The sequence below is a fragment of the Scylla paramamosain genome, chromosome 8, assembly GCF_035594125.1.
Source record: "Scylla paramamosain isolate STU-SP2022 chromosome 8, ASM3559412v1, whole genome shotgun sequence".
Classification (NCBI taxonomy): domain Eukaryota; kingdom Metazoa; phylum Arthropoda; class Malacostraca; order Decapoda; family Portunidae; genus Scylla; species Scylla paramamosain.
The window spans coordinates 19,514,540-19,522,039 of NC_087158.1; the positions used below are offsets into that span (position 1 = coordinate 19,514,540).

General features: G+C 42.3%; 1 protein-coding gene across 2 annotated transcripts in view; it reads right to left on the reverse strand.

Moving 5' to 3' along the window:
- The window catches only part of LOC135102926 (nephrin-like), a 174,833-nt gene extending 171,317 nt beyond the window's left edge, over window positions 1-3,516 (reverse strand). For both annotated transcript variants that reach the window (XM_064008603.1, XM_064008602.1), the window contains exon 1: window positions 2,994-3,516. The gene's annotated coding sequence lies outside the window, so the exon portion shown is untranslated. The remainder of the gene's footprint in view (window positions 1-2,993) is intronic.
- Window positions 3,517-7,500: the final 3,984 nt, after the last annotated feature.

The window sequence follows — 7,500 nt, forward strand, 5'->3', positions numbered from 1 at the left end:
GTGGAATGAGCTAATGAAATGTAATCTGCCTCCACAATTTCCCAGCCTTAAGGAGCTCTGGCGGGAAAATTGTGTCACCGTAAACACGAGGGAAGAAAGCTCGTCTGCCTGAACCCTCCATCCTCCTCCTCCCTCTTCTCCTCCTCTTCTTCTTCCGTTACTTCCGTCTTGAAATTACCTGGTGCTCTCGCTGCCTACCGTGACCATATTGTCTTTTATTCACTCATGTTGTTATTTATTTTGTCGGTTTTCTGTCTCATGTGTTTTTGCGAACTGCATGGTATTTAGGTTTGCTCTTTTCTCTTTTTCATTTGTTGTGGGCAAGGTTTTGGATCATCTGACGCTTCTTTTCTTTTTTTTCTTTTTGGTTCCGTCTTTGTTGTTTTGCATTTTATTCTAAGGTTCTTTGTATTTTCATTTTTTTATGCGGGTTCTTTTCATTTTTTATTTCTATTATTTTTGTTTTGTTTTATTTTCTCTCGTGTTACTTGTAGTCTTAAATTTTTTTAGCTAACCTTACGCCGGTTATATTTATTCTCTTGTGGATCATGATATTTTTTTTTACTTTATTCTTTCTATGTGCGCTCAGATTTTTCCTTCTTCACGCATTTCTACATCCCGTGATAATTTCTTACTTCAACATTTTTTGTACTTTGATTTTCCTTGTATACGCATTTCCATTTATCATGATATTTTCTTGATTTTAATATTCCCTGTCTATACACATGACACGCATTTCTGTTACTCAAAGTCCTGTCCTGTCCTAGTTATCGTGATGCCCTGTCGATGCCTCACAGTGCCCCGGGGAATCACCATAGCCTCGCTCACGTCAAGATGCTCTAGGTTAGTAGTGTCCTTTACCCTTCCTCCCTCCGTCCCTCCCTCCCCGAAGGCTCCCACGGTGGCGTCTTGGCTCTCACGGCCTCCTTGGTCTCTCGGTGTTGTCCTTGTCAAAATTATAGGCTCTCTCGCGACGTTATATTCGAGTTAGAGAAATTCTATTGCCACAGTAACTTGGGCTCAGACGGCAAGGGTGGTGGTGGCGTGTGCCGTCCCTCCTAATGCAAGACGCAGCGGTTGGATCGGCGTCGTTGTGTTGTTTCCTTTTTTTCTTCTCCCGGGGACGCCTGCTCTTCATTTACTTTGGAACAAGTGCTGCAAAACTCTTGCGCTCCGCCATCCCCAAAGGTCCCGCAGTTTTGGAATGGTTTGCTCCCCACTCCTCTCTCTTTTTTTGTTCTCTCTCTCTCTCTCTCTCTCTCTCTCTCTCTCTCTCTCTCTCTCTCTCTCTCTCTTTTGTTGTTTTTTTCTGTAGTTAGGCAGGGTCGTGATCCCCTCCCTTCGTTTTGTAGGTGAGACGGGAAATGAGAGAGAGAGAGAGAGAGAGAGAGAGAGAGAGAGAGAGAGAGAGAGAGAGAGAGAGAGAGAGAGAGAGAGAGAGAGAGAGAGAGAGAGAGAGAGCGGGTGTTTTGTTTTCTTTCTTTCTTTTCTTCCATTTTTTCTTATTTTTTTCTTTGCACACTCGTTTTGTGTTGTGCAGCTCGTGTTTTATTTGTTTTCTTCTTTGTGTACCAGTGTTTGTATGCCTGCGTTTTACGTGGATCTCCTCCTCCTCCTCCTCCTCCTCTTGTGTGTGTGTGTGGTGCATATGTGTGTTAGTGTTAATGTGTGTGTGTGTGTGTGTGTGTGTGTGTGTGTGTGTGTGTGTGTGTGTGTGTGTGTGTGTGTGTGTGTGTGTCATTGTCAGTGTGTGTGTGCACGTGTGTGTGTGTGTCGGTGTGTGTGTAATATTCCGGATACATGCAAACATTGTTAGTATCAGTTTTAAAATCTGTGCAATTTGTGCGAAGGTGGCTAAACTGTGTAAGACTCCTCCTCCTCCTCCTCCTCCAAGTGTAATTGCATAAGCGTACGTTGTGTTCGGCATTTATACCCTCACGCTTTGTTGTTTCCTCTATTGTTTTTGTGAATGTTACATTTTAATTTCACGTTGGATCAAAGTTGTTTGTATTGTCCGTTATCATTGTTTTGTGCCTTTATACTTTTGATCAATAAACTATTGCTTCTACTACTACTACTATTACTACTACTACTACTACTACTACTACTACTACTACTACTACTACTGCTGCTGCTGCCGCTACTGCTACTACTACTACTGTGTGTGTGTGTGTGTGTGTGTGTGTGTGTGTGTGTGTGTGTGTGTGTGTGTGTGTGTGTGTGTGTGTGTGTGTGTGTGTGTGTGTGTGTGTGTGTGTGTGTGTGTGTGTGTGTGTGTGTGTGTGTGTGTGTGTGTGTGTGTGTGTGTGTGTGTGTGTGTGTGTGTGTGTGTGTGTGTCTGCTCCGCGTGCGTATTTTTGCATAATCCTATTTTATGAGATATATATTTATGTGTATCAGCGTGTAAATTCATGCTTAAATCCCCAATTTTTTGTGTTTGGCTCCTTGTATATGTAAGTCCTTCTGTGGTATGTACACGCGCGCGCGCGCGCGTATATATATATATATATATATATATATATATATATATATATATATATATATATATATATATATATATATATATATATATGTGTGTGTGTGTGTGTGTGTGTGTGTGTGTGTGTGTGTGTGTGTGTGTGTGTGTGTGTGTGTGTGTCCCTGCGTGCGTGTGCACTTGCCCTAACTTACGAGGACATAACAACATATTAAGTGTTAATTATGTAATGCATGACGTAAACAAGTTCCCCTTAAAGTGCCTCATATTTTCGCTGTATCTTTCTTCAGCTCATTTGATGTTTTCCTCGAAGAATATAATCGTTTGCAAGCGGGGCAGGACTTTGGCTTCTCGCGTGCCGTGGCGCCGCGTCCTGAGCTGCGTGTGGCTTGGGCGATGACAAGGACGGCGGAGGCAGGCAGGAGTTATTAGTGCCCTGCTGAGGGAGTCATGGTACAGATACTTCTTTTTTTAGAGTCACGCGGCAAGACAGACAGGCAAGGAACAGGGTACTTACACTCATGCATGCACGCAGGTCGCTCCGGTGCAGGTTGGCAGGCAGGGTAGAGTTGCGAGGATTTGGTCTTATGGTGTGTAGCTCTTTAGATCACCTGGCTGGTCTGGAGATCACTTACTATCTGTGTTAAATGTTTCACACATGCTCAATCATTAGTTTGGTGAGGAAAAGGTACAAGTAATATAGTAATCCACACTTTTTTTAATCCACATAAACCATGTCTTCACTTCCACTTAAGGAATATTTACAAGCGAGGATCAAAGACTTTTTTTTTTAACAACCACCAAACTGTTTCTACAACCATAACTTTGTGCGACACTCACAACACCAGCGTAGCGCGACAAGGAAGAAAACCGCACTTTGTAACACACGTCTGCGGTTCACATCAGGTTCCCGCCGTGTGTCTGCAGCAAAGGCAGAAGGAAGATCTAGGTGAAGAGAGAGGAAAAACAAAAGTCACTGGTCGGGCGAGGGAGCGTCGGAGCACGAGTCACTCAGCCACTCACGACGGACGGCCAGCTACTGAAACTCGGAACCACCACCACCACTACCCGATACCGCCACCACGACCTCTTCCTCCCCCTCCTTGTCCTCCACCGGTAGCGCGCAGGTCTCTCTCTCTCTCTCTCTCTCTCTCTCTCTCTCTCTCTCTCTCTCTCTCTCTCTCTCTCTCTCTCTCTCTCTCTCTCTCTCTTCCTTCAGGTTGTTTATGAAGGAATTTTATCCTCGCCCGTAGATCTCCATGTGTCTTTTCTTAACGTGTATCGAGGTATTATTCTTCCCCTTTAGACTCTGGGCCGGGAACTGACGGGTCTGATTGGGAGCACAGAGAGAGAGAGAGAGAGAGAGAGAGAGAGAGAGAGAGAGAGAGAGAGAGAGAGAGAGAGAGAGAGAGAGAGAGAGAGAGAGAGAGAGAGAGAGAGAGATGAGTGAACTGACAGATAGATAAGTAGATAGGTAAATAGATAGTTAGATAGATGGATAGATAGGTAAAAAGAAAAACAGGAAAATAGTTAGACAGGCAAGACAGAGAGAAATAGACAGGACAGATAGATAGAAAAGCAGGCTGACAAACAGACAGACAGAAGGACAGACAAGCATATATATATATATATATATATATATATATATATATATATATATATATATATATATATATATATATATATATATATATATATATATATATATATATATATATATACTGTTAGATGGACGGGCATACAGCAGGTAGACAGACATACGGACAAACGGAAAAAAAATAGAGACAGGAATTCTGAAGTGAAATCAGGAACACGAACAGAAAAACTAGAAGATATAGAAATGACGGGTAGGCAATCGGGCAGAGAGAGAGAGAGAGAGAGAGAGAGAGAGAGAGAGAGAGAGAGAGAGAGAGAGAGAGAGAGAGAGAGAGAGAGAGAGAGAGAGAGAGAGAGAGAGAGAGAGAGAAATACATACACACAAAGGTAATATGTTTCATCATTAAAATAAACTTGTGATCATATAATTTATGGATATCAGTTTTCATATTTGAGGGCAGTTCATCATTAGCATTGCCACACCGAGAGCAATACCGCTCGCCCTCACACTGCAGCAACATCACCACTAACATTATCATTGCTACTACTACTACTACTACTACTACTGCTGCTACAAAAAGTACAACAACTGCGAAATATACACAAGAAAAAAAAAAAAAAACACAAAAAAACAACAGCAGTAAAAACATTATGAAAATTCCTATCAAACAAGGAATTCTCTACATAAAAGCTAAATGTATTTTAGTCTTTCTTTACAAACAACGTAAGATAACTCAATTTGGTTCTTTCCCTAGACGGCGGCTGAAAGGACGAACTGTGAGCGGCAATCTTGGTGACCTCCCCTGCCAACCCTCAAGCTGCCGTCTGCGCGTCTACAAGGTAAAGTAAGCCAGACACTTCAGGGACTCGCTACAGACCTGGCCACGCTGTCTTCACCGGGTCTTAGCCGCGGTGCCTCCCGGGCCGTCATTAAGGGGCGATGCGTGCCTCTGGTGATGCTGCTTCGCCTGATCCTGGGCTTGGCAGTGGTGGTGCATGCTGTTAAGAGGGTGCTGCATCAGAGAGAGAGAGAGAGAGAGAGAGAGAGAGAGAGAGAGAGAGAGAGAGAGAGAGAGAGAGAGAGAGAGAGAGGGTGGGGGAGGTTGCAGTTGTGTATTTTGGTGCCGCAACAACAAGATCCTGTGACGCTCCATGTGAAAAAATGGTGAAAACAGCAGATGATGTTGAAAAGATTAAAATTCAACTGTTTTTCAAACTTAAAGTGCTGGAAGTTTAAGCTAGAGATGCAATAAGAAATAACATCGCTGTAGCAGAGAGAGAGAGAGAGAGAGAGAGAGAGAGAGAGAGAGAGAGAGAGAGAGAGAGAGAGAGAGAGATACAAACATAGTATAATATTTGATAATACCGACAGTGACAACATTTTCCCGTCATTAAGAGGAGCTCAAATTCTTAGTCTGGAGGAGGAAGGGTCGGCTTTCTGGCCCTTACTTGTCTACCACGTCCAATCAGCTGCTCGGAGTAACCTGCCACAAGTCCTATCTGTCACTGGCTTCCCGGAAATGATGAGAGGCTTACAATCCCTTTCTGAATTCATATCCTTATTCAGTGATGTTGTGCAGAACTAAGTACAATTGCAGTTTAGCCTAAGTGTTTACCGTGTCGCGTCTTGCTTTGGCGCTTCTGAAGGTGCAAAGTGCAACAACTCGGGTCCTTGGATGAGACACAAGGTGCTGAAGTAGGATGAGATGGACTTTGGTGAAGATTACTGTAGCTCGTGTGGGCAGCGGTGATGAAGGAGCTGTCTGTCCGGGAAGAGGGAGAGAAGCTGAGGGGAGCCCGGCTAGGAGCGACTGCCTTGTAGCGGAAAATAGTAAGGGAGTGACGGGTTTGTGGTGTAGCGAGGGCAGGGTGAGTGTGGGTTGAGAGAGAGAGAGAGAGAGAGAGAGAGAGAGAGAGAGAGAGAGAGAGAGAGAGAGAGAGAGAGAGAGAGAGAGAGAGAGAGAGAGAGAGAGAGAGAGAGAGAGAGAGAGAGAGTAAAATGTTATGCAGGACTAAAAATAAGTATGCATAAGATTAAAGATAGAGGAAGAAAATTTGAGAGCTCAGTATAATGCACTGGTTAAAATAGTTAGAAAATTAAGGAAAAGAACTAAGAATAACAGCGAGATTAAGGTGACGAAGCAAAAAGGCGAAGACAAAGTTAGTGATATACAGAACGAAAAACAGAGAATCAGTCGGCCCAGTACTGGCATGTGATGAAGAGTCAGTTCTGGATAAAGGATGTTCAGCATTGTAAACGAATATTTTTATTTGTTTTCACTAAGGAAGGGATGTAATAAATGCCGGAAAATGAGCAGATTTTTAATAAGAAATATATCACAGAGTACTGAAAGAATGTAAAGAGGCTGATAATAAACGACTGGTTGATGTCTTTAGAAAATCATCAGATTCAGTAGAAGAGCCGTTGATGTGGAAAAAGCGAATGCAGTCCATATTTTTAAGAATGGTGAAACGTTAATGTGAAAGTAGCGCGATGTCAGTCTGACTTCAATTACAGGTAAACTGACGGAGTTTGTAATTGTGAGGAGCATTAGGAGTCATTTAGGCAAACATAGGTTGGTAAAGAACTCACAGCACGGCTAGAAGAAAGGGAAATCATTCCTCATCAACTTGTTGAACTTTTATGATACAGTATGTGAGACAGTAGGTAATGTGGATAATTATGACATACTCGTATACCGGGGCTCCAGCAAAACATTTGATACGGTGACCCGCCAAAAGCTCTTGAACAAGATTAGAGGGCATGAGATAGGTGAGAAAGCTACTAACTTGGACTAGATCATGGTTAAAGGCCAGATATCAGAGTTAGAGATAATGCAAATCCTAATGGGGACAAATAATTGGAGGCTATCACAAACATCACTCTTAGGATCTCAGTTATTTTTAATATGAATTAATCATATTAATAAATTTCCAATCGACATGAAGATAGCTTGGTTAATTAAGTAACACGTAGTCACCCTGCAGACATACTCAAATAGGATGAACGAATAGAAAGTATATGGGAAATGTAATTGAATAATAGCAAATCTTATTTACTGTAGGTAGAGGTAATCCATGTGAAAAGTTCACAATTAAGAACGACGCGCTAGTAAGATCAGAGGACGAAAAGTTATAGAAGTTATATTCAGCTCAGATTTCCGTCAGAGAAAACAAAGAGGACAGAAACAGAGCAAATCGTAGCAAAAGTTTCGAAGTGATCAGATCCTCTCTGCTCTATGCTGTGCAGTTGTGGTCTTCCATATTACAGGTCTGTTAGTACAAAGAAGAATGACTAAAAATTATAAGGGATGGAAAATATTCTTTATGAGAAGACATTAAAACTTATAAATTATATTCGTAAAGAGATTAAAAGGGGATCTGAGTGATGTATTTAAGTGTCACATAGGATAAAACAACGGGTTCCA